This window comes from Panthera tigris, chromosome D3 (assembly GCF_018350195.1).
Source record: "Panthera tigris isolate Pti1 chromosome D3, P.tigris_Pti1_mat1.1, whole genome shotgun sequence".
NCBI lineage: Eukaryota > Metazoa > Chordata > Mammalia > Carnivora > Felidae > Panthera > Panthera tigris.
Genome location: NC_056671.1, coordinates 67025826 through 67050612, shown reverse-complemented (window position 1 = coordinate 67050612; position 24787 = coordinate 67025826). Strand labels below are relative to the sequence as shown.

Below are 24787 nucleotides of genomic sequence, written 5' to 3'. Positions count from 1 at the left end.
CTTGATGGGATTCTGCAACAGAAAAAAAAAAAAAAGCATTAGGGGAATATTTGTGAGATCGAGAGAATCTATGATATTTGGTTAATAGTAATATATAAACGTCAGTTCCTTAATTGTGACAAATCTTTTTTTTTTTTTACATTTATTTATTTTTAAGAAACAGAGTGAGACAAAGCGTGAGCAGGGGAGGGGCAGAGAGAGAAGGAGACGCAGAATCTGAAGCAGGCTCCAGGCTCCGAGCAAGCGGTCAGCACAGCGCCCAACGCAGGGCTTGAACCCACGAACTGTGAGATCATGACCTGAGCCGAAGTCGGATGCTCAACCGACTGAGGCACCCAGGCGCCCCAGTTGTGACAAATCTTAATGTGAGATGTTAACAATAGGAGAACCCTGGCACAGTGTGCATGGGGACTCTCTGTTCTCCGCGATTTCTGTTAAATCTAAAACTGTTATCAAATTAGAAGTTTTTTTTAAGTGAATCACGGACACTGAGGAGACAAAACTGTGATTATAAGCATCTGTCATGGACGCAACAACAGACGTGGGCAGCTAGACTCATTTGCTCCTATGAGAGAGCGGGGCACCTTCACATCTCTAGGGAAATGGACATGGGAACCTGGACAAATGCAGCCTGGCTGGCCCTGTGCGAGCTGATCCCTGGGCACAGGGATCAACTACCCTGGGAAGGGTGTTTACCTGGTGCACCAGCTGGAAGGTGGATCTCCACACACACAGTGTTAGGTCACAGGATTCTTTCCTTGACCCTGTCCTTTTGGACTTTCCTGTTAATCAGGAACTATGAGTACATCAGATGATACAACTGACAGTCCAAAAATAGAGCTCAAACTAATAAAATGGAACTTAACAGATACAACAAACATGTTAACTTACTATGCAAGTGAAGGGTAAGAAACTTGGTTAAATAATCATTTCATGGCAAGAAGGGGGGAAACAGCTTTAGGATTCAATTATTTAATTGACATGAAGATAATAAAGCTGCCAATGAAATTAATTATGAACTTGGGATCCAGTTAGTATAAACTGTACATGTCAAGAGAGACATTGATATGCTTCCCAGAGCAGAGTGACCAGCATGGTAACAGATCCAAAAACTATGAATGAACAGATGAAGAAATTAAGTGGGAATGACACAGTAGAGAGAGGGACCTCTGGGTGCCATGATAGCTGCTCTCAAATACTCAAAAGGCTACCAGGGAACTAGTCCCACCTCCCCCAAACCCTCACTTCCCAGAACACCCCTGGCCAAGGCAGACCCTCCCCCGGTGGGCTCATGTGCCCCAGCCCGGGGAGTCTGGAGATGGTCTTACTGCCCGAAGGTGCGTGGTGACAACTTCCATGTGTCCACCTGACTGGGCAGCACGATGCCCAGGGAACTGACCAAACATTATTTCAGGCTGTCTCTGGAAGAGATTCGCATTTGAATTGGTAGACAGGATAAAGAAGCAACCCTCCCCAAGGCTCGTGGGCATCACCCGATCTGCTGAGGGCAAGAATAGAACCAGAAAGTGGAGGAGGGGTGACCTGATCCCTGGGCTTGAGCTGGGACATCCTTCTTCTGCCCTCAGACATCAGTGCCACGAGTTCTCCGAGGCTTTAGACGCAGACTGGCTCCCCCGGTTCTCCGGTTTACAGATGGCAGATTCTCAGACTTCTCAGCCTTTTATTACCAGGCGAGCCAGACCTTCCGAATGAATCTCTTTCTGTACATCTATCTCCTGCTGGTTCTGTTTCCCTGGACAAGCCTGACCAATACAGCCTGGACTGTCCTAACCAGTTCTCCTCCGACCGTGATGAACGTCCCTTCAGGGGGCCCTTAAGAGGCAGGTCTCTTTTTTTTTTTTTTAGAAGCTTTTTTTGTAGGAGTAATTTTATTTATTTATTTTTATTTGAGTATAGTTAACAGTAAAATGCAGATTCTGATACAGCAGACCTGGGCTGGGACCTTATATGCTGCATTTCTAACAAGCTTCCAGATGAAGTCAAGACTTCACAAAGAGGAGAGCAGGGTGCTCTCTGGGGCAGTCAATAAATGTTAGATATTATTATTATTATTATTACTACTACTACCACAATCATTGCCGGAGTCTACTCTGACCTCAACAAAGCTCCCTACATCCTGGTGCCACCTGCCTGACTCTAGATGTCGTGACCACTTAGATGTCGTGCTCCACCTTGAACCCAGATCAGAACCACTCTCTTGGAGACCAGCCTATGCAAGGTCAGTCTTGACTCTCTGGCTGATGAGAGTGGATTTCCAGGTTGCTATACAAGCCGGCTCTAGAGTGCCATCAGTCCCATTTACCACGACCCTTCCTGCCACCAGCTTCTTCCTGTCCCCGCCAGCCCGTGCCTTGCTGATGAATCTATTGAGTTGTGGCAGGCTCCAAAGGGCAGAACTAGGCCTAGTGGAAGTTGCAGGTAAAATATAACAATATTTTCATAAAAATCTGAGCTGGTCACCAGTAAAAAGGGGTTAACTTGTGAGGTCATGAGCTCCCAGCATTACAAGGTTCCAGTAGAGGCTAACAGACCACCTGTCACTGGTGTCCTGCAAATGGATCCTGTCCAGCAGGAAAGAGAAGGTAACAGAGATGGACCAACCTTTAATCAAATGACTTCTGAGAGGCCTGGGGCCACGTGACCTCTCAAACCATCACAGTGCTCGTGAGTCACAAGGCAGTTCCCTTCCTTCACCCCATCCACCTCGATTCTTACTTTCCTTCATGGGTCCAGGGATTGACTTCCCCTAAAAAGACGCCGCTTAAACTGTGGACCACTAACCTGCAGCAGAACCACCTGGAGAACTTAGTAAACTACAGATTCCTGAGGCCCTAGCCAGACCCCAAAATTGGAATCCCGGAGGGTAGATCCCAGGAATCACATTTTAATACGCAGAAAGGTAGAAGGTGGCCGTCGTGGGTGAACTCTGCTGTCATTCAGGTTTGGGGAGTGAGCCTCTGAGCCAGCATCTCTGGCTGGCAGGTCCACGTGGGGGCACGCTAGGGCCACACTAAGCTCCAAGTCTCTTGGAAACTTTAGGGTGTGATCTTGAGTGGACTATTGCCTCCGTGGTTCTGACTCAGAGGAGACGTCAGGACTGGAGAGACAAATCTCGAACTCTGGGTACGAATGACGTGTAGTAGGAAACAAAGGTGAAGAATGAGAAGACAGAGCCCAGGGTCAAGCCTCTGAGAAGGTGTGAGAAGGATGAGCCTGAAAAGGAGGCAAGGAAGGAACAGCCTTGGGAAGTAAGAGGAAAATAAGACTCTCACTAGAGAATATTTCAAGAAAGTATTCTGAAAGCACAGACCTAGGCCGGCTGACTAGTGACTATGTCCCCGACATGGCCGCAGAAAGAAGTTCCTGCTCAAACCTCAGAACACGCCTCCTCCCCTTAAGTAACTTACCGATTGACCCATTCTTCTGAAGTCTGAGGTGGGAGTGTGAGAGGCGTGGAAAGTATGAGTAGAAGAGGGAGGGCTTCTCTCAGGTAGGGGCCAGAGGCAGGAGCCCTCAACCCTGTCCAGGCTTAGAATGACCTGGGAGCATTTTACCCCTCCCCAAACCAATTAATCAGAGTCTCTGGGGATGGTGTTTGGTGCTAGGTATTTATATAGCACAGCAAGGCTGACAGCCAATGGTTCATAGGTGACCAGTGAGAACCGTTCTGTATACACTGAGGCCAAACATGTCAGAGATCCTCAGACACAGTGGTTCTTCAACTTCAGGTGCATCAGAATCTCCTGGAAGACGTTCAAACACAGATTGCTGAGCCCCACCCCCAGAGTTTCTGATTCAGTAGGTCTGTGACCACCAGGCCCAACATTTGCATTTTTAACAAGTTCCAGGTGATGCTGATAATTGCTGATCTGGGACCACACTTTGGCAGCCAATCGGCTGAGTCCACGACCCTTCCCCAGCCAATCGGCTAAGGCCATGATCCCTATAAAACCTTTTGTGCTTTTGAATCTCTCTCTCCCCCTCCCCCTCCCCCTCCCCCTCCCCCTCCCCCTCCCCCCTCCCCCTCCCCTCCCCCTCCTCCCCCTCCCCCTTTGTGCTTTTGAAACCCTCTCTCTCTATATATATATAAAACCTTTTGTGCTTTTGAAACTCTCTCTCTCTCTCTCTCTCTCTCTCTCTCTCTCTCCCCGGTATCTCACCGCTGCGTCGGTGCAGGTAGGAGATTGAGCTCGAGCTAGCTCGAATAAAGGCTCTTTTGCTTTTGCATCAGACTCGGCTCCCTGGTGGTCTTTAGGGATCACGAATTCTGGGCATAACAATTCCATGGTGTTGAAGGCCAATGAGCCATCATGGGGGAAGAAGACCCAGAAAAGCCGAGATGTGGGGGGTGATGTGAAATCCCTGGTGGCCTAGGGGAGTGTTGTTTTGGGGAGCAGTATTATCATTACACATTAAGGAATTTGAACTTTATCTGGAGAATTTTAGGCATTAGAATAGCACGCCCAGATTTGGGAGATGAATTGAAGGAAACAAGACTGAAGAAATGGAGGCCAACAAACAGGTTTTTGTGAGTGTCACGTGGTGGTAAAAAGGAGACGTAGGACTCAAGAATTGAGTTCAGGAAGTAAAACACAGCACAAACGCAGTATTCACAATAGCCCCAAAGTGGAAACAACTCAATGTCCATCAACTCATGAGCAGACAGATAGAACGCCCCTCCGTAAAACCGAGGAGGCCAGGAAAAGAAACAGTACTGATCGTACTCCCACGTGGATGAACCTTGGAAGCATGACGTGAAGTGAAAGAAACCAGTCACAAAAGACCACATCGTGTCTGATTCCAATTATATCAAATGTCCACAGTAGGCAAGTTTCTAAACACAGAGAGCAGATCAGTGGTGGCCTAGGGTTGAGTGAGATGCAGGTATTAGGGGTAACGGCTGGACGATATGGATTGTTCTTCTCAGAGTGATGAAAATGTTCTAAAACTGTCAATGCGTGCGCAGCTCTGTGAATATAGTACAAAACGTTAAATTGTACACTTCAAATGGATAGATTGTATGAGGTGCAACGTATACCTCCATGACATTGTTTTTTTAAAGCAGAAGATGACGTGGAGAGGGGCAGGGATGGTTTCCAGTTTGAGTAGTGTCTCAGCTCAGGTTCCGCAGAAAACAGACTCAGAGGCAGAGATCCGGGGACAGAGTCCACACACGCGAGAGAGTAAGGAGAGGGTCCCGACCCAGCAGAGCGAGGAGCTGAGCAGCAAAGCAGCGGTCACAAAGGCCTCGCCGGCCACATAAGGATCTCTGAGTCCGGGAAAGCCCTCTACAGCCCAGAGTGACCCGCCAGTCATTGGCTGTCTGCAGGAGCAAACGTGACCTTAGACTAGGTGGAAGGGCCCTCCAGGTGAGGACGAATTCTGGAGGGGGACTCAGCTGAGAGCCATCTGTCAGCTGCACTTCCCCAGCCGCTGGGAAAGAGAGTGCTTCAGCTCTGAGAGAGCATGCAGGCTGGACGAGAGCATGGGAGGGGAGAGGCCCAGCCTCCATACAAATGGCAACTATGGAACCAAGGGAGGGAGAAGCCAGTTGGGAAAGAAACCAGCTACATCAGCTGAAAGGGGACACCAAAAGGAAAGCGAAGCACATTACGCCGTTAGAAATTGAACATCAACTCCTTTATGCTCTGCAACAACTTTTGCAAAGCGGTTTTAATCTTCACATTCAAATTAATATGGTTTTGGCTGCTTGATATGGATCGATAGTGTACTAAATATGGATTTACACACAAATAGCTCTACGGGCCTATCTGGTCAATAATATGTGTTATTAAAGCTCCCTAAATACATATTTACGGAGCTGGGCCAATAGTCCAACTTTTCAAGGGTCCCCCAATCCGTGTTGAGCCTCAGGAGCCCAGCAGCGACCCCACGTAGCAGGTGATAAAGAAATAGGGCTTGAAATAACTGTGGGACCAAGAGTCGTTCTTCCCAGGGCGGCTCGGGAGGACGTCACTCTTCGTCCCCTTCACGTTGGTAGTTTTACCATTAACCCCGGCACCGTGAGCTGAGGACTCTGAGGAGTTGAGAAATGGAGGGACCCCACCCAAATTCGCAGAGCAGGTAGAGGAGCCCAGGCCGGAACACGGACGTGCTGTGTCGTGTTCAGCACCGCAACAGCCTCAGAAGGAAGAAAGCTTCAATCCTCTCTACCCACGACCAGCTGGGTGAACCCGGGCCGGTTACTTCATCGCTTTGTATCTTGGTTTTCTCTCTGGCAAAACGGAAGTGACGAGTCCTGGCTACTTGGTGGGGTTGAGAAGACTCCATAAGAGAGTTCTCGGAAAGTGCGGCCCGATGCCTGCCTAAAGTGCTCAATAAAGACAAGCCATCAGGATTATGCCCCCACTGCTCCTTTAGCAGGGGGCTTGGTTATGTTTTTCTCACAAGCTGTCACTCCACTTACTACTCCAAACAAGGAGATATCTTCAATACCCCCAAGACCTCTCAGGGCAGGAAATATCTGTCTGGTCCAACTACACAATACGAGCCCGGGACATCATTATTTCTCTGCTTTGGAAGCAACGTTCCTAGAAGTTTCTGGTCAGAACCTTTCCCAATGGCGGAACAAGGCTCTCCTGAGTCAGGGGAGTGGGGATGGGAAGTAGGATTGGGGTCTTCTTGTCCTCTGGCCGTAAGCCATGGCATGCTGGAACTTCTTGAGAGGTGCTCCCACCCACGTGCCTTCACATCACATCGTTTCAGGGGCCAGCAAAGACCCCAAATCTCTCCTGCTACCCTGAATCCGACTGTCCTAAATGCCTTCATTTGAAATTCATATTTTTGGATATGCTCTGGATTCTTCCTCCATTAAAACTACATTATGGTAGGGGCGCCTGGCTGGCTCAGTCAGTTGAGCGCCCGACTTCAGCTCAGGTCATGATCTCACAGTTCGTGAGTTCGAGCCCCGCATCGGGCTCTGGGCTGACCACCCAGATCCTGGAGCCTGCTTCGGATTCTGTGTCTCCCTCTCTCTCTGCCCCTCCTTCACTCACACTCTTTCAAAAATAAATGAACATTAAAAAAAAAGTTTTTTAATTAGAAAAATGGTAGTATTCTTGTCAGCACAAAAACAAACGGGGGGTCCTAAAATTGTGAGGCCTTTCTCGATGTTAAGGAAATCCCTCACAAGACTCCCTCGGTTAGCTTTTTTGGGTTTTCATCTCACAAAAATTGGCAAGACTTTAAAATTCCCACAGAGTCCAATTTCTAAAACTACAGGGTAAGACATTACTGCCTTTTCAGTAGAGGCCAGTGGCTCTGAGAAAGTCATCAGCAGTGTCAGTGGTTTGGCAGGGACGAGTGTAGCATTGTCCCCGGCAGTGGCGAGAGCAAGCCTTTCTTTACTGGGGAAGAACAGGAAGGAAGTAGCAGTGGCCAGACTGTCAGACCCTGGAGTCCGTGGGCTCCCTGGAGCAAGGGAGCAGTAGAAGCCTGTCAGAGGGAGGGGGGGTAGGGGGTGGGCGGAGGGACGGGGAGGCATGCAGACTGGGACAGGGGCGAGAAGTCTAGCGGGTAGGCATCCAGAAAACGTATGATTTTTCGAATAAGAAAAGAAACGCTTTACCAGGGCACAGTGCCACTTGCAAAAGTCCCTTCCTGGAACTCGCACCCGATCTCTGGAGGGAAGCAGCTGTCTTGGGGCTAGGAGGACGAAGGCCACATGCTAAGGCTCAGGGAGCACAAAGAAGCAGTGTGGTCCCTGACGACTGGCTTGAATGACTACATTAGTTCTGGACAACCTATTCCTGGCCGATTTTTCATGTGGGAAAACTAACGTCCCCAGTCGCTTAAGCCGCCATGGTCATGATCTGTTACAGACAGCCAAGTGGAACCCCGAGTCAGCAGCTAACCAGAAATAAACAACACAACGCTTCACGCATTCAATCAACATTCACCGAGCCCCTACTCTGAGGCAGGTACGTGATAAACGCTTGTTATATGTTAGAGTACAAATTCCCATCATGACTCTGCTACTTCCCTCAAACCAAGTAAAAATTTTCTCAATGATAATGTCTTGTGGCAACCCTTCGGTCATTCCTTCGAATTGTGTTTTAAATGTTTTTGTTGCTTATCTTCTGGGAGGTCTCTTCACCCATGTCTTGCCTCCCCAAATAACAGGTTGAACTATATGAAATTGCTGTTTCTAGGAATCAAAAATATATGTTCATTTGCTGTGATTTAACCTCAGCATCACACCATATTCCCGAACGTGAATCATAGATTTTTCTCTGTGGTCTTGAACTGACCCCTGCTATCCGTGCAATTCATAAGCAAATATCCTCCTCAGAAGAGGGAAGAGAGGTCGCTTCCTGTCGCAGAGCCTCCGTTCCCTCATCTCTACATGGAAAGGTTGGGCTAGAATCTCTCCAGGTTCCTGCTAACGCCAAGAGTCTAGAAAGTGAAAACAGTGGTCTTTCACCCAACACACCTGGGGGCAGTCCCATGTCAATCCCAGAATCAGATACGGCTGGAGACCCAGCCATCCCCAAGCGGTCTTCTTGTCCATCCCTCTGTCCCTAAACCCCCGACACTGGCCTTGCCTTCAAGTACCCTAGTGAGAGCAGCCCAAGCCCCAGTCAGGAGGCCCAGCGCTGGACCAGGTTCTACAGGTAGGCAGGCAGTCTTGCAGCCTACTCCTATTTCTGCTTCTTGGAAAAAGCATGACAAGAGAGTGCAAAAATGATGAGGGTACCTTGATTACCAACTACCAAAAATTAATAATAAAGGAGTGCCTGGGTGGCTCGATCATTTAAGTGTCTGACTTCGGCTCAGGTCACGATCTCACAGTTCGTGAGTTCAAGCCCCACGTCGGGCTCCGCTCTGACAGCTCAGAGACTGGAGCCTGCTTCCGGTTCTGTGTCTCCCTCTCTGTCTCTGCCCCTCCCCTGCTTGCACTCTGTCTCTTTCTCAAATATAAAAATAACCATGAAAAGATTTTTTTTAATTAATAATAAATAGGCATAGGAGCACTGTAGTAATACACAAATCTGAAATTCCTGGGGATGGTAGCTTCAAAGGTCATTTAAGAAATTTTTCCTTATTACATTATCTTCTCAATAATAATTTTAAAAGATGTTGTGAGGGAAATTGAGCGTGGACAAAGAAGTCCAAAGTTCCAAGCACACACGCTACTGCTTAAACGCCAAGGTTCCCCATCTAGAGTGAGGACCTTTCCACGGGGTTCCCACGGGCGGTAGCCCAGCGCCTCTCGCCCCCGTCCTGGGGGACAGAGGCTCCCTCTCCAGTCTGTCGACTGCCCTTCCCTGATTAATCCATCCTCGCTGGTGAGGACAGCAAGGCCAACGGAACCTCCGCGCCCCTGCCACGCGGGCCATCTTGAAGCCAAGTTTCTGGGTGAACTCCAGGGTGAGGGGCATGGAGGGGGTTAATTACACCAGCCCAACCCACTGACAACATGCCAAGCAGCTGGTGGCAGAGAACTCTGATTTATTAACAGGAGTCTCCCAGAGGAGCCGATGTGCGCCCTCAATCAGACCCTGCCCCCGTGGAGGTGACTGAAACTCTACAGGGCACAAGGGTAACACATTCAAACCTTGTTAGTCATTTACACCTCTGCGTGAATGACTGTTGGCTCCTTTCTTTGCTCAGCCAGCTGAGGCACGTATTGGAATGGAAGCCAGCATAGTAGGTTGGGGGGGGAGGGCATTTCAAAGCCTGAAAATGGTATGCTAAAAGGAGTTGGGTCCTGTGGGGCAATGGAGTCCACTGGAGTGAAGAGAGAGGACTCCGAGAGGAGAGGCAGCTGGGCCCCCATACAAACACCAGCATCACTGTTTTGTCTAGGGCAACAGGAGAACCCTTACTCTCCACCTCCACCAGCGAGCCCGCACCCCCACTGACCTCTGGCAGCCACCGCACCGCTGGGAGACCTTTGGACGGGAAGCCAGTCTGAGGGACTCTGCTCGCCATTCACTTGTTCATCCATCCACCCATCCACCTGTCCGTTCATCTCTCCTTCCATTCATACTTCATTCAGTAAATATTTATTGAGTGCCCGCTACATTCCAGGCACTGCACAAACCACTGGAGAAGCAAGAGGGACCCCGTGACACAAAGTCCCGCTCTCCCGAGCTCTCATCTTGGCAGGGGAAGAGCCAAGTCAACAGGCAATCGCCGTAGCATGTGGCTAAGTGCTCTAGAAGAGATGGGCGGGCACTATGGGAGCACGAAGGAGGAGCACCCAACTCAGACTTGGGACCAGCAAGCCTCGGTCTCCTCACCTTCAAAATGGCAGCTCTGTGACCTGCCCAGCCATCCCACGGGGTTGCTGACCCCTTGGCTGAGACCACGCATTGGGAAGAACTTTATGAACTGCAGATGTACACAAGTGTCCTTACTATCATCTCTGTTCCAGGCTTCTGGATAAGGGAAAGGGCCCCTAGGCGGCATCTCTGGGGCTTCCGGTGATGGCAGTTCCGCAGGCTAAAGTCAGAGAGCATCCCTCAAAATGAGACCATCTCCTAGGCAAGGGTGCAAGCATTTCTGCTGTTTTGTTCTTGTCCGCAGCGGAGGGTAGCTACACGGAATTCTCCGTACTCTAGGAACCCCCTCGTTCGGCCTTGCCAACCTTCCAGAGGCATGAGGGATGGTGTGAGTGCATAGAGGCTGGTGACGGGCTTGAGAGGGCTGGTTCAGACTGGCCACAGAGCATGGGGGACGTTTAAAGGCTGAAACCGTAACCACACAAACAGTGTGTTTGCGAAGGCACCATCCAGAGACTCGTCAACCTCAGAGCACTAGAGGGAAGCTTGATCCTCCGACAGGGTTCTTGGATGAATGCCGTTTTCAACGCAAAGTTCCTGAAGCCAGAGAACGGGTCTGTTCCGTGGTACCTGGTATGAAACAAAGCAGCCCTACCATGATGGGTGCAGAATCCATTAAACGTTGCTAGATGTTTGAAGGAAAAGTCACCAGGAGAAGAGGAGAGGGGGAGGTCCATCCCTACCTCCCTGAGATGGGAATTGAGATCCAAGGAAGTAAAGAGCTGAGCGGATACCAGAACCTGGCCTCCGGACCCAGAGTTTAGGGCAATTCCCTGTCCTGGGGGGAAGGCGCCGCGTTGGGGGTTACTCACTACTAGTAATCCACTTCAGCTGGGTCGGTGTGACCAGGTGGGAGGGATCGAGGGGGATCCTTCAGGCTCTCAGGTCCCCATGAATGCCCCTCACAGGTACACGTTCTATGAGACCGCTACAACCCCTACGAAACCCCTACAACTTTACTGCCCGGGTTTTACCACCCAACACGGGAACACCTGTGGCCTAGTCTATCTCTGCCACATACAGGTGAGGTAACCTGGGGTTTGTCATTTCATCCCCCAGGACTCAATTTCTTCCTTTACAAAACAGATGAACACCTTCCCAAACCACTCACGGGTCTGTGGTGAGATTTTGCTATTATCACCCGCTGAAAACGTGCATAATTATTGAATCCACCGTGCATGTATTCAGTGCCCAAACGGCCAGTTTCTCTTAGTTGAACACACACCGCAAACTCCGTTCCAGGGAGGAGGCATCACACATACGCAACTAGCGAGGGACAAAAGTCAAAGCCATCAAATTAAACGAGCACATCAGGGCCAATATTTAACAAGCCCAAAGGCTGGTTTTTTGGTTGGATTTTTTTTTTCTCCCCATTTCTCATCAGGTTATTCAGATGGGCATTCCCATTTTGTCCAGATCATGGTTTGGGCTCCCCAGCAAAACCAATTTGTTGAGATCCTTGCCAAGGCAACACGCAAGGCAAGTGCCCACTGAAGATCAAAGTGGGCTTTTAGTCCACGGCATTTGTTCATTTTTAATGTAAGTAATTAAACAAGTGATTTTTTTTATAAAAGGAACTCCAATGCCTTTGGTTAAACACATTAATATAAATGATTTAAAAAGCTAATCTCCTAATGAGTTGAGAATTTTATATCGATTCAGTAATTACAAAGCATATTGCAAAATCAATGATAAATACTCCTGAAATTCCTATTGATTGGCTTGCTCTGATAAGATTATATGAAGCAGAGGCGATGTATTTAAGAGCGTAAACGTGCGTCCACGTTAACACATTCCGTGACGAATGGAGGCAAAGGGGGTATAGACCTCAGGCTGGCTTGGAAGGAGACCCTGCTCAGCACACGTTGTGCGTGTTCTCCCTCCACGCTCGGTTCTGGCTTTCGAAGCTGCTGGTTAATGAAACATAAGATTATTACTCCCTTGTGCATTTAAGTTTTCAGGTCTTTATACAATAATTAATTAGGATTATGTGACAAGGCGAGAATTTCCACTAGGAAAAGAAAAACTAATAGTACTCTTTCACAAATGATGCTTAAACTCCTCGTGACTCAACTTAATTTATTTGATCTTTCCACCTAGACCACCCTGAAGGTAATCATTCACTTTAAATACTTTTAAACTACTATCTTTTAAGTCTGGGATTTCTCACGTAGCCACTTACTGTCTAATAAGGTAGCCTTCCTGGGAATGCCGCGTTTTAAATGATATAGAAATGAAGAAGTCTGTAAAACACATACGGCAGCACGTCTCCAAGTGTGGTTCCTGCACCAACAGCATCAATGTCACTTGGGAACTTGTTAGAAATGGGAATTCTCTGGGCCCCACCCCAAACCTACTGGACCAGAAACGCTGGGGGTGGGGCCCAGCAATCTGTGTTTTCACAAGGTGATGTTGGTTCCTGCCCAAGTTTGAGAACCACGACTGCAGGCCATTAGGATTTTCATGAGCATTTACTATATGCCTACAATTATGCCCCATGGTATAAGGATACAGGAGATTATGCGGCACCTGACCTCAGGGAGTTGACAGTCCGATTAGCGGGTCAAGATTTACATACTCAGTTCTGTCACTGACTAGCTTTAATACCTTAGCAAGACTTAACCCCTCTGGACCTGTTTCTTCATCCAAAAGGAAGTAAGGTTGGCCTAGATACTCTCCTAAAGTTGCTTCCAACTCCAGATGCCATTCTATGAGTCTACAAATTGGAGGAAAGTGAATTTGTTCACAGAAATTCCATGCTGGCCATATGACTTGAAACACAAGAGACCTTGCAGGCTATCTGGCTGAGTCCCCTCTGGAATGGCATGGTCTTCGATTTGCCCTGCTAAAGTTACTCCTCTGACTTTCACAGCATGAGCCAAACCGTCTCTGGAAACAGAGAAAAGCATTGGGGGGGGCAGGGCAGGGGAGGCAGGGGGAGGGAGCAGAATGCTTCCCCCTCCCCTGGGAATCAGATGTATGTGTCTCCACCCCCAGTGAGAATCACCGTCCAGCCCTTTCCTGCCTGGTGGCCCTCTGGTGGCAGGGGGCTGAAAGGTTTCCCTAGGATGGGTCAGAGAGAACTGCATGACCAACCTTTGGGTGGCAAAGAATATCATCTATTTACCAATATCAACAGAACCCTGAACCGAACCAGAAAAGGAAAATTTCATGTGATAAAAGAACCAGGTGACAGAGGGGTCCCTAAAGTAAAAACCCCTAGAAGTCCACACTCCTAGCTGGTCTTTCCTGATCCTCTCATCCTCCTGCTGCCCATCCCCTCCCCACCACCCCACCCCCACCCCCAGCGCACATTGTGCTTATGGTGCAAATGTTTTTAATAAAGTGAATGTTTATTCATGGCTCACAGGCTATGAAGGTGACCCTTGAAGAGAACTTCCTGACATGCTTTGCATTAAGACACCATCATTGAAAAAGCAGATGACTTTCCGATGGGAGAAGGACATCCTCATTAAGAAGTAGGGCACATATCAGAAGTCTTAACACCATGTCGTATTAAATACAATAGATCCTCTTAGTAGTCAAGGCATGTTAGAGCTAGAAGGGTCCTCGGAGATCACTGAACCCCCTCATGTTAGAGTCTATACTGCAAAATTTAGCACTGAATTATATACTCTGTATTAGAATAATGAATGGCGTGTCCGTTACTGTTGTGCCTCTATTAGTTAGGCTTGGAAGCAAGACCTGAACCCAGAGCTTTGCCCTGAGGCCAGTCCTGTCTCCATCACTGTAGGAAGTCTTGCTTATAGTAGAAACAAGGGGTGGGGCACGGCACGAAGACATTTCTTTACGCCTGCCAATTGTTCACTCCCTCCATGAAAATGTGTCTTAATGAAAAACATTTTTCATCAAATCTTTAAGTAAAAGTGACCTTGCAAAATGTGTCGTGTTATTCCTAAGGCTTTGCCTGCCCTCTGTAACACCAAGCACCCCCAAAAGGGTTTGTACCTCTAAGAAGGTGTCTTCTGGGTTCCCAAATCCACCCAACCCGAGGAAAATGGTCGGGATCGCCTTGTCTCAGTTCTCCCCTTCCCTCTCAGTTCCCTTGGGAAATATCTACACAATTATTTTATATTAGGGGATTACGTATTGGTAATAGGTTCCTTATCCCGTCTCAGAGGTATACAAGTATTAACAAAAGGCATGACTCTTATCCAAAAGCGGTGAAATTTTTGGCATCAGTGGCCAACAAGTTCGAGAAATTTTTCAGCCACTGATGACAGAGAGAAGCCACTGGTGCCCCTCCATCGACTCAGCATAGCTGATCTGACTCTGCTGGGTGGCTGTCCCCCTTTTGGCAAGGTTTCTCTTATAAATGGCCCAATCGATATTCATTAGGCATCGCCAGCTCCTTGTCTCTCCCTAACTGATTTATCCACCATGCTATAAGACCCATTAAAAATTAATTCTCTAATAGACAAGGGCTCAAATTGGCTGCCCGGAGGTTCCGGGTATAAGACAGATGTGCGTTGCCTCTAGGAAGGAGACACCCAAAAGCAGAGGCAGCCCAAGAGTGGAGCATCCCTTCTCCAAATCCATGTCCCTGGGGGAACCCATGAGCAACCCTAGTGACATCTGTCTGCCCCAAGAACAGGGTGTCCCTTATCCTTCCAGATGGGAAAGGAACACTGAGCTGGTCTTCCTGATCAAGGACTGGAAAATAGAATACCTTGACAATCCCCTGACCCAAATTGGGACCATGTGGGAGGGAGGAGGATGGGTCTTATCCTTCGTGCAAAAGCCCAGCCCTGGCATCAGTGACACAGAACTTTGCTGTCTCTGGCCTCTCAGAGAGTGCTTCCCTCTAGCACTGCTTTATCTTTCCCGCTTCCGGATGCAAATTTCCCTTGAGGTCCTCCTCCTCCCTCCACTTCTCTTCCTTGGCAGTCTCATACCTCTGGTTGCTGCCTCTGTGCACTCATTCACTCAGCAAGTCCGGTCTATGCTGAACAACGCCCTCAAGTCAGATGCACCGTCTCCCCTGCCTTCCTGGCATCTCCAATTCTAGGAAGAAGGAAGAGGTGATTATAATGAGCAATCCAACGATTGCTCAAGGTGGAGGACATTCAGAATGTAGTGGAGACATAAGGTAAGAGACACTCAGCCAGGCAGCAGGGGGGCTGGAATCACCTGGGAGGCTTCCTGGAGGCCGTGAAGTCTGATCAGAGCCCTGAATGACATAGTCAGAAGATCCAAGGAAACAGCAGTGGTTGGGGTCAGGTTCAGAGGGGACTCATAACCTGGGACCCTTCCTGGCTTGGGGGGAAGTCCAGATGGAGAGGTGAGAGGTGAGTCTGGAGGGCTGGATCACCCTGAGCCTTGAAGGCAAGGAAGGGTTTCACCTCAGACAAGGAGGTGGTCAGATTTATTTTATAGAGAGCTCACTGGAGCTACAGTGTGGAGACAACAGGGGTGGAAAAGAAAATATTCAGATGAGAGACAATGGTGGCTGGCCTGGGGCCATATGGCAGCAATGTCGAGAGGCAGGGTTAAGAGTATAACTGAAAGGGGCGCCTGGGTGGCTCAGTCGGCTGACCGTCTGACTTCGGCTCAGGTCATGATCTCACAGCTCGTGAGTTCGAGCCCCGCGTCGGGCTCTGTGCTGACAGCCTGGAGCCTGCTTCGGATTCTGTGTCTCCCTCTCTCTCTGCCCCTCCCCAACTCGTGCCATGTCTCTGTCTCTCAAAAATAAACATTAAAAAAAAAAAAAAAGAGTATAACTGATGGAGCCAGGAATTGTTCAAAGTTAGCCCTTACCCCAGGCTGAGAACGGAGCCTGGCAAAAAGAATGAACGAGGGGATGAAAGGAGGGAAGGGCCCAGAAAACAAGTGTGGGTCAACCAATAACCACCAATAAATTCAGTAAAACAGCTGACAGATTAGAATCTAAGAACACATTTTCTCTTTTGGAGTACTCTGTAGTGTATCTTGACTTTAAAAACAGCACAGGCTCATTCGTTAAGTCATTCCACAAAAGCTTATTAAGCACCTACTATGTGCCGGGCACTATGCTAGATGCTGCAAACACAATAATAAAATACATATGGTCCACTTACATTTTTTACCATCATGTTGACATAGTGTGTTGCTTCCCAGAAAAACTAAGTGAGAATAGCACGTGCTGTTCCCACTTCTCTCAGTGGCCCACCCATGGGAATTCTTCATCCAGAGGATCATTAATTGGCCCCTCTCTTCCTGGCACTGTATGCCTGGGAGAAATAACCAGGCCCTCAAGCCAAGTAGCAATGCCAAGCTACTGCATTGAAGATCTACGTCTCCCTTTGCAGAGTTTTCCTGAACTCTGACCTGCCCATTGGGGGTCGGGGGGGGGCGGGGGATGGGTGGCATTCCCTCGAATCCTGAGTGCGGGTCTTGCCACTCCCAAGAACAGAGTTCAGGGCTTTGCCACACCCTGACTATGAAGCCAGCTTCCCTGGCCTCTGTGAATTAGCCTGCGCACTGCTGGGCAGAACGGGGAGGCGATCGAGCGGCCCAGGGACAAGGAGAATGATGGAGACCACTGCTCAGATGATGGGGCTGAGATCGTGGCTCAAAGTTAGGAGGGAAAACAGACATGGTGCTACCCAGATGGCAGAATTTGACCACCTCTGCCTGTCAACCTTAACAGAAGAAAGAAAAAGATTCCCAATTAATAAGACCACCGACAAAAGGCAGGAATTCTGAGATGAAGCAGCAAGCAAGCCATAGTTCAAGTGGTTTCGAGAATGATTTGGATAAACTCATGAAAAAATTAAGAGGAAGTTTGGGGGTACTGGGGGAAAGTTCAAAGTTGTTGAGCCCTTAAAGTGATATCTGTCAAATGTCTTCCCCCCCCCCCACCCGCCCTGCATCAGGGACAGATGCCAAGACTGAATGAACCAATGGATGGCCCATGGTTGCACTTCTGATTCCCTGGACAATGATGCCCAGGGATGCTGAGGCACACCCAAGGGTCTCTCCCCCAGCCTAGTCTAGCCAACAAGGGCATGACTGGCTTTCCTCATCACTAACCTGAAATTTGCAGTCACCAGGCCTACCTTGGAGTCCATAGATTCCCAGACCTATGCACCTTGGGGTACTTCCTCCAAGGAGCCTGGCCTTTGCTGTGGCATCTTGTCCCATCATTCCTCAGAGCCTGGGATTAGGCAGGTCCTGCCACCCCAGAGTTAGGACCCTCAAGAGAAGACGTGAATTTCCACCTACTCTCCTACCAGGAGGAAAGGGTGAGGAACCCTTTGGGAGGTTCCTCACCCCTTTGGGAACCTGATGGTGGTCCTTCCTTCCTCCCTCTCCTCGCTCAGAGGGCTCACACTTTCGCCAAGGGCAGCATTCAGTTCGTGTGCTCCCAAGAACAATGGTTCCCAAGCCCCTGTCAGAGGAGCTGACTCCCTGCCTCCCTTCCTCCTTCGTCCTTAGACTCCGACCACCAGGCCCCATCACCTCGGGCACATCTCCTCACCCACGTCTGTTGCCCACACATTGAATTGGCTGGTTGGTGGATTTTCTGATCGCCCCACTCTGCACACCCTTTTCAGCGAGGTGAGAAAGTCACATCGGCCAACAGCTTTGCCGGGACCCGCAGTTTCCTTCCTTGCCACACTGCACAGCCCCTGTGCCGAGCCCATCAGTGCGAGAGCCCCGGAGCCTTAGTTGTGCATTTCTTCCCCGGACAGCGGTGTGCTTGGCCCTCACCAGCTTATTGTCTTTGTGCCCGTCCCCATTTGTTCCTGACACAGGGAACCCGCCCAGCTTCCACTGCCACAATTGACCGCAAGATGAAGGCAGGCTGGCCTCAGGGAGACGGGTTCTGACACCTCGCAGCCGTTCCGGATTGGGACTCCGATACCAGAGCTCGGCTGGCTTCAAGAAAAACGGGAAAATCGGCGACTTAAGCCTTCGAAGTCCTTCTCATTGCTTCCTGACACTCTAACATCGTCCGCAGTATCTTCTACTCATTCGTGTATTCTTTCAATAAGTACTTAATACCTACTATGTGCTCGGTCCTCGAAATACAGATGACTAGGACGGACATGCCTCTGTTCCCTTGGTGTTTTACAGGAAGGAAAGTACTCACCTTATTCATACGCTCGTGTTCAGTGTATTGGCAGAGAACACAGAGCTTATACTAACAAGTCGGGGCCTCCAGAATTTGGGGTGCCCTCTGCAGAGCAGATTTGGAGCAGAGGGATCTATCCAAGACTCTCCAATCTCACTCCACAGTAACTTTGTCCTCTGGCTCGCCCCATGTTCAGTTCTGGCCGCACCCCTGATTTCCGCCCTCTGGGCCCCCTCCTCCCCCAACTACCCCAGCCCACCCTCACTCTCTCACCCTCTCTCTGCCTCCTCCAGCACGCACTTCGCCTTCATTCCACCCCTAGCTGGAAGCAAGAACAGCAAGACTAATTTTATTTCTCTTCTTTTCCTTTGGTGAGTCGATCTGTGACAACCCTTTTTATGCATTTAATTCATTCTCAATTTCTCATAATCAGGGGGATGGTATCCCCTAAGGTTAGGCGAGAGCCTGTCAGGGAAAAAAAAAAAAAAAAAAAAAAAAAAGGCAGCGTAAATTCACAGAGGTAATCATAGTCTAGCTCCACTCCCCACTGCCCGTGGAACTATTAACTAATATCACTCTCTAATCTTTTTTGTACTTATTTATTTTGTGGCGAGAAACTAGTGTTATAAACACCCCTACTGTCAAAACTTGTCATCCCCATTACCTCAAGGCGGGCTTCATCTCTGTTATTCTAATTTCAGAGTTTCTCAAATTCACAGCCGCTGGAAATTGAGTACAAAATCCATTATCATTTGTATATTTTAATTATGCAAATGAGGCAGCTCAGCTGCGATGTCCGGGACCTGCAGGGATGCCTGACTTGATTCTGGGTGATTACAATTTATCCAGTCGAGTCACTTTAATTGTAACAAGCTAATTACATTGTTTCATTTGGCTTTAACAAAAGAAAAGGAGACAGGAAGCTGGATGTGGCTCAGGGCCCCCAGAACAGACCGCGGCCTCTCACCAGCCCCTGGGTGGAGGCAGCCCAGGGACCGGGCACTAGCCCTCCCTAGCCAGTTGAGGGCCTGGTGCGGGACCCCAGAGGAAGGGCAGCTAGGGGCCAGGTAGCTGAAGGCAGCCACCTGGGCAACGGCCGGCCCACCGATGTCCTCTGTCAAGGATGCAAGACGATTTTCACTCCAGCCAGGAGTTGATCCAGCCGTAAGCCTGATATCAGACCATCTCCCGGAAGGGCCTTTTCCACTCAAGCCCCTTTTGGCCCCAGGCCGGTATCTTCGAGAACCCACCTAATTTCCACCGTTTGTGGGTGTGTGCGTGCATAACGTTTCTGGATAAATGTGCAGGTTCCCCCTGTCACTGAGAGGCCAGCAGAAGGGTTTTCCGTGATCACAGAGAGGAGGATGCGGAAGTGGGCGAGGAAGTGGAGGGCAGAGGGATGAGAGAGAAGTGGGGCAGAAGTCTACAAAGCGGGGACGATGCTTTACGAATTTCTTCTTCGGCCTCACGTTCTTGTTTCTGCGATCGGTGATAAACATGTATTCGTTTGAACCAAAGCTGTTTTCTCTCCCACTCATTACGCCTGCCAGTGAGGGAGATGGTGCTTAGCTTTGCAGGTCCAATCTTTCAGCAGGCTGAGAATCCCCAGGAAGCACGGGGCTGGTGTATATTAACAAATGACCATTCCTCGTGACAGTTATAGCAGGACCAGAATTAGTGTTTGCTACAAAGCATCAACTATTTACAGGCATGAACTCAAGTCTAGGGTGTTGCCAAACGCTTTTTTTTTTTTTTTAATTCTTTGGCCCACCCCCACCCCGGAACCAGGGTCCATGACCTTTCCACCGGAGTCTCGGCCAGACAAGACCTACGACCTCAGCTGCCTAACACAGCAACAGACTCGATCCCGAAATGCAGAAATTAGATTGATGGCTGGCAATGTCGGCAAGTCAGTTCATCAGCAAATATTTATTGAGGCTCATTGTGATTCTATTACAGTCATGGCCTCTGCTTTCAGGATGTTCGAGTCCAAAGGCAGAAATAAGGCTTACGTGTTTAAAAGGGACAAAGCTGGGGTGCTCAAGGAGGTCCAAGAGGAGAGACATCTGCAGGGACTGGGGTAGTTAGTATTTCTAACATGCAAGTTCACCGCTGGAGGGCTGGATTCCAGGTGAGGCAGACACCGAGCAAGATGTGACCAGTGGTCCTGAGGAGCCTCTGTTACAAGTGATGCCCCTTTGTTACCGTTAAGGGGTTGCAGATACGGTAGAGACAATGCAACAAGAGGCTGGGGCTCTTGTGGGGTAACACGAGTACAGGGTGAAGGGGTTTGGTGCCAGCCTTCAAGCAAGTGAAGCAAAGGGCATGGTCTTCCTCATCAAGTCCACCATGTAAAGCAAAATCTGTCTGCAGTGCAGACCGGGACATCAGTGAGCCAAAAGAGCCTGGGGCACGGAGAGAGTCAACGGCTGAACAATGTGCTCCCACGTCAGCAAGATTCAGGATGAAATGCTTCTCAGTGAGCTGGGGGAGGCAGGTGGGGTGAGCTCTGAGAAGGAGAAGGTTTTTGAATCCTTCTTCTGAAAGGAGAAGGTTGTGTCTCAGCAGATACTCCAGAGGAAGAGATTTGTGGAAGGAGGAACCACATGGACAAAGATATAGAAGGAAGAGCAGCACCAGGCAGGGTGAGAAGCTGGAAGGAGATGGATGGAGAGCTGGCTGGTGGGTGCAGCTGAAGCAAGGACTGTGTGACTCTTATCAGAACACCTGCCTCTGTGCCACGGTTGGCAGTAGCTTCTCCTTACTCTGCTGGCTGGACACCCAAAAGAGGACACCTGAGGTCGTGTCCAGGTTGGAATCGCATACAAAGCACCCTAACAAATACATGTGGAAGGGACAAAAGGAAGGAGGGAGAAATGGGGGTGGGAAATAGCACATGGCTGGGAACGAGGAAATGAACTTTCTTCTCCCGGACCCACTACCAACCAGCCGGGTGGTTAAGGTTATGTCACTGAAGGGCTCAGAACCTGTTTCCTAGTTCACCAGAGGCTGGCAGAGGGGGACAAGCCTATCTGGAATGAACCTTCCAGACATAGGTCTCACGAGTCACGAATGTGGTGCATTTATATCTCACTAGACGGTGTCAGCCTCCGCTAAGAAAATCTGCTCTGTGTTGGGGTGAGTGGTTGGCACCAAAAGAAAAAAAAATTAAGGCTACTGCTTCTGCCTGAATTCTCCAGCTCTAAGTAAATTCAAGCCAGATGCCCAGTTCCTCATCGCTCCCTCAGATGACTCTGTGGAGTAATTATAATACTTTATGGGCATTAACTCACTGATTCTCATCGTGCCCTGGGAGGGTAGCACTCAGATCATTATCCTCCTGTACCCAGGGAGGGGGGAGCATCTCATTCTCTCCATGTGTGCATCCCGACAGCACCTGTCCCCCGAATGCACTGGAAAGGGAACGCGAGGACCAGTCACACACCAGGAAGACGGATGAGCTGGAGTCAAGGTTCTGGGAAAGGGAAAGCAGTGATGGGGGGTGGGGGGAGGTCCAACCATGGAAGGAAGAAAGCGATGCATCAAGAGGGAGGGAAATTGGCTGAGCTGGACTCAGTGGTGTCTGAGGGAAGCAGAGAACCAGTTACAAATACTGGAACAATTTAGGCTTGAAAGAGGGAAAGAAGGTGGGGGAAAGCACGGGGTAACCGAGGGAGCAGCGTGGAATGGTGAGGAGGGTCCAATCCTGATGAGGAGATGGGACCAAGGGCAGCCCTGGGAGTTGCCAAATAGGACCTGAAGAAAGTACTCACCAGGTCCTCTATCCCCCATTCAGAGCTGCCTCATACGGGGGACAAATCTGAAGTTCCTCTTCATCTCAGGAAGTCTTACAAGTATTGAATTTTACATTTGAAGCGAACATTAGAGTTTGGACTATCTCCTTATTTTACTGCTCAGCTAACTGAGCCCGGAGAGGGGAAGGAAGTGACCCAAGGTCACACAGCAAGTGAGTGCAGTCTCTGGGACTGAACCACACATCTCCTAACTCCCACTGTCTTCATTTTGCCTTCATCTCTCCTCTCTGAATCCCTTCTCACACTTACAGGAACTGTATCACGGGGCACCTGATTTTACGCTCTCCAACAATTCATTCATCTCTCTCCAAGTAAATCAGAAAACTGTTCTGTGCCAGAACCACGCCTTAGGCATCCCTTGTTGTACTCTCTGAGCCCAGCCCAGGATTAGGCACACAGAGTGAGGAAGGATGGCCTCCAGCTTGATAATGGCATGTGCCGACTGCCACCCAGAGGTGCCAAACCTCCAGTAAGGAAAATCAGAAATGGTCACGGGGGAGGCCATCAGAACTGGCTAGAGAATAAGCCGGGAGGAGGGAGAGAAAGCCACGAACATTGCCACCGCCATCGCTGAAACTGCCAGCCAAGCAGCCCCGACGTGCTAAGAGCAGATGAGGGACTGTGAACAAAGTGGGTCCCTCTGCACCAGAGAGCGAGTGACACCTCAGCTGACAGGTGACACCGAGTGTGGTCCCGCAACTCCTTGACCTCAGAATTACACTTAAGCCCCCGGGGCCCCTCTCGGTGTTCACTCACTTGTCCCCAGTTTCAGATGCTTGTTGGAATGTGAAGTCCACCTCTCAGATCCAAACAGCTTGGCGATGAAGCAGATAAACCCTTGAGCCAGACTGCTCTGGACCCTAACTCCAGTTTGACCACCCACCAGCTGCGCGACTTGGGGTAAGTGTCTGAACTACTCTGTGCCTCTAATTCTTCATCAGTGAAGTGGGAGTATCTGCCTCTGAGAATTATTGTGAGGGTTATATGGTTTAATACACAAAACCCACCGGGGAAACTTCCTGGCATTTACTAAATGCTCAGTAAATAATAGGATGGTCTTACTGCCTCCTCTCCCCACTGAGTTCGTGGGGCTGCAAGGACCACGCCTTCATCCCGTCTCCAACAAACCTTTGTTAGGCACCCGATACGTACCTGCACCCGACAGGTACCTGCACCCAGTACGTACCTGCCCGACACTGCAGTAGTAGCTGAGGACACACAGGCCAGAGGAGCCCCGGCCTCTCAACACTAGGGCTCAAACCTAGCAAAGGACACCTGACGCAGACGCAGTCAGTGCCTCAACCAGAAGGGGAGGGGCCGCCGGCACCACACCCATAAGGGGCGGGGCGCCACACCCTGAAGGGGCGGGGCGCCACACCCTGAAGGGGCGGGGCTGCCGGGCAAGGGATTCGCTCCGCAAGCCTGCCTACTTTCAACCTGGAGAGGGGGCTGCATCTGCAGGAGATGCTCCCGTGGAAACCCAGCGACTTGTGGCTTCCATCCCACGGGCCACCCCGTAGGATAACCCTCAAGGGACTTCTGTTCCAGCACAGAGCACGGAGGCATGGCTGGAATGAACGCACAGAGGCTCTGGAAACACTGACACGCCGTTCCCAGACAAGATTAAATATCCACACTCCACCAGGAGGAGACTACGCACCCGTGGGAGGGCGGACAAGGAACGGGCGGCGTGCGTTCTCTTCATGGCAGTCTGTGAAAGATCCAGGGAGGGGGTGCCGTTCAAGCGGAGGCCAAATGAAACCACACAAGAGCTGTGAATGCGGACCCCTCCTCCTCGCAGGGCTTGCAGAATCTGCTGCCTCATCTCAGGGGCTCTGGGCATCCACCAGGAGTGCTCCAGCTAAAGTTGTAAAGCACTGACCGGTCCACCTCTGTCATTCTAAAGACAAACCAAGGCCCAGGAATGAAATGCAGTGTGTCCCGGGCCACCCAGCTGGGCAGCTCCAGAGCCAGGGCCACAAGAGGGTGTCCGGATTCCTGGAGCCAGTGGTGTGTCTGCTTATCCATGTGCCTTTGCAGCGTGGTGCCTGCTGGTTGGCTTTCCCTGGCCTTCAGATTCCTTCCAGGTTCGACAGAGTCGGCCCCAGGGAAGACTGCGATGAGAATGGCCCAAGGGACGGACTGTGAGACACAGAAGACTCTTGTGCCCAGTGCCCAGCCAGGCCCCACTTCACAGACGAGAAAACTGAGGCTGCGTGAGATCACTCAATTTGCCTGGTGGACACAGCTCTCCATCAGCAGGCCAAGGCCCAACCCCAATGTGTTTGACTCCAGGCCGGTGCCACTGACCCCTTAGCTCTGCTCCATGGTTGTTTTTGCTACCTAGATCTTCTTCTGTTCCATTTCTCCTCAACATCTTCTTCTCTGGTCCTTCTCTGAAAACAATCTCATTCAAGCCAAGAAAGAAAACACTTCTTCAGCAATCAGGGTAGCTGGCTTAGCATTAGGGGAGGGAGCGCCAGTGCCACACCCAGAAGGGGAGGGGCCGCCAGTGCCACACCCAGAAGGGGAGGGGCCACCAGTGCCACACCCAGAAGGGGAGGGGC

The 24787-nt window shown here is 50.0% G+C and overlaps 1 long non-coding RNA gene across 1 annotated transcript; it reads right to left on the bottom strand.

Annotated features, from left to right (window-relative positions):
• Positions 1-15257: 15257 nt before the first annotated feature.
• On the bottom strand, positions 15258-23478 carry LOC122232790. Its single transcript, XR_006210190.1, has 3 exons — positions 23407-23478; positions 18679-18870; positions 15258-15353 (listed from the first exon to the last, which is right to left on the bottom strand). It is a non-coding gene; the product is annotated as an uncharacterized LOC122232790 (long non-coding RNA).
• Positions 23479-24787: the final 1309 nt, after the last annotated feature.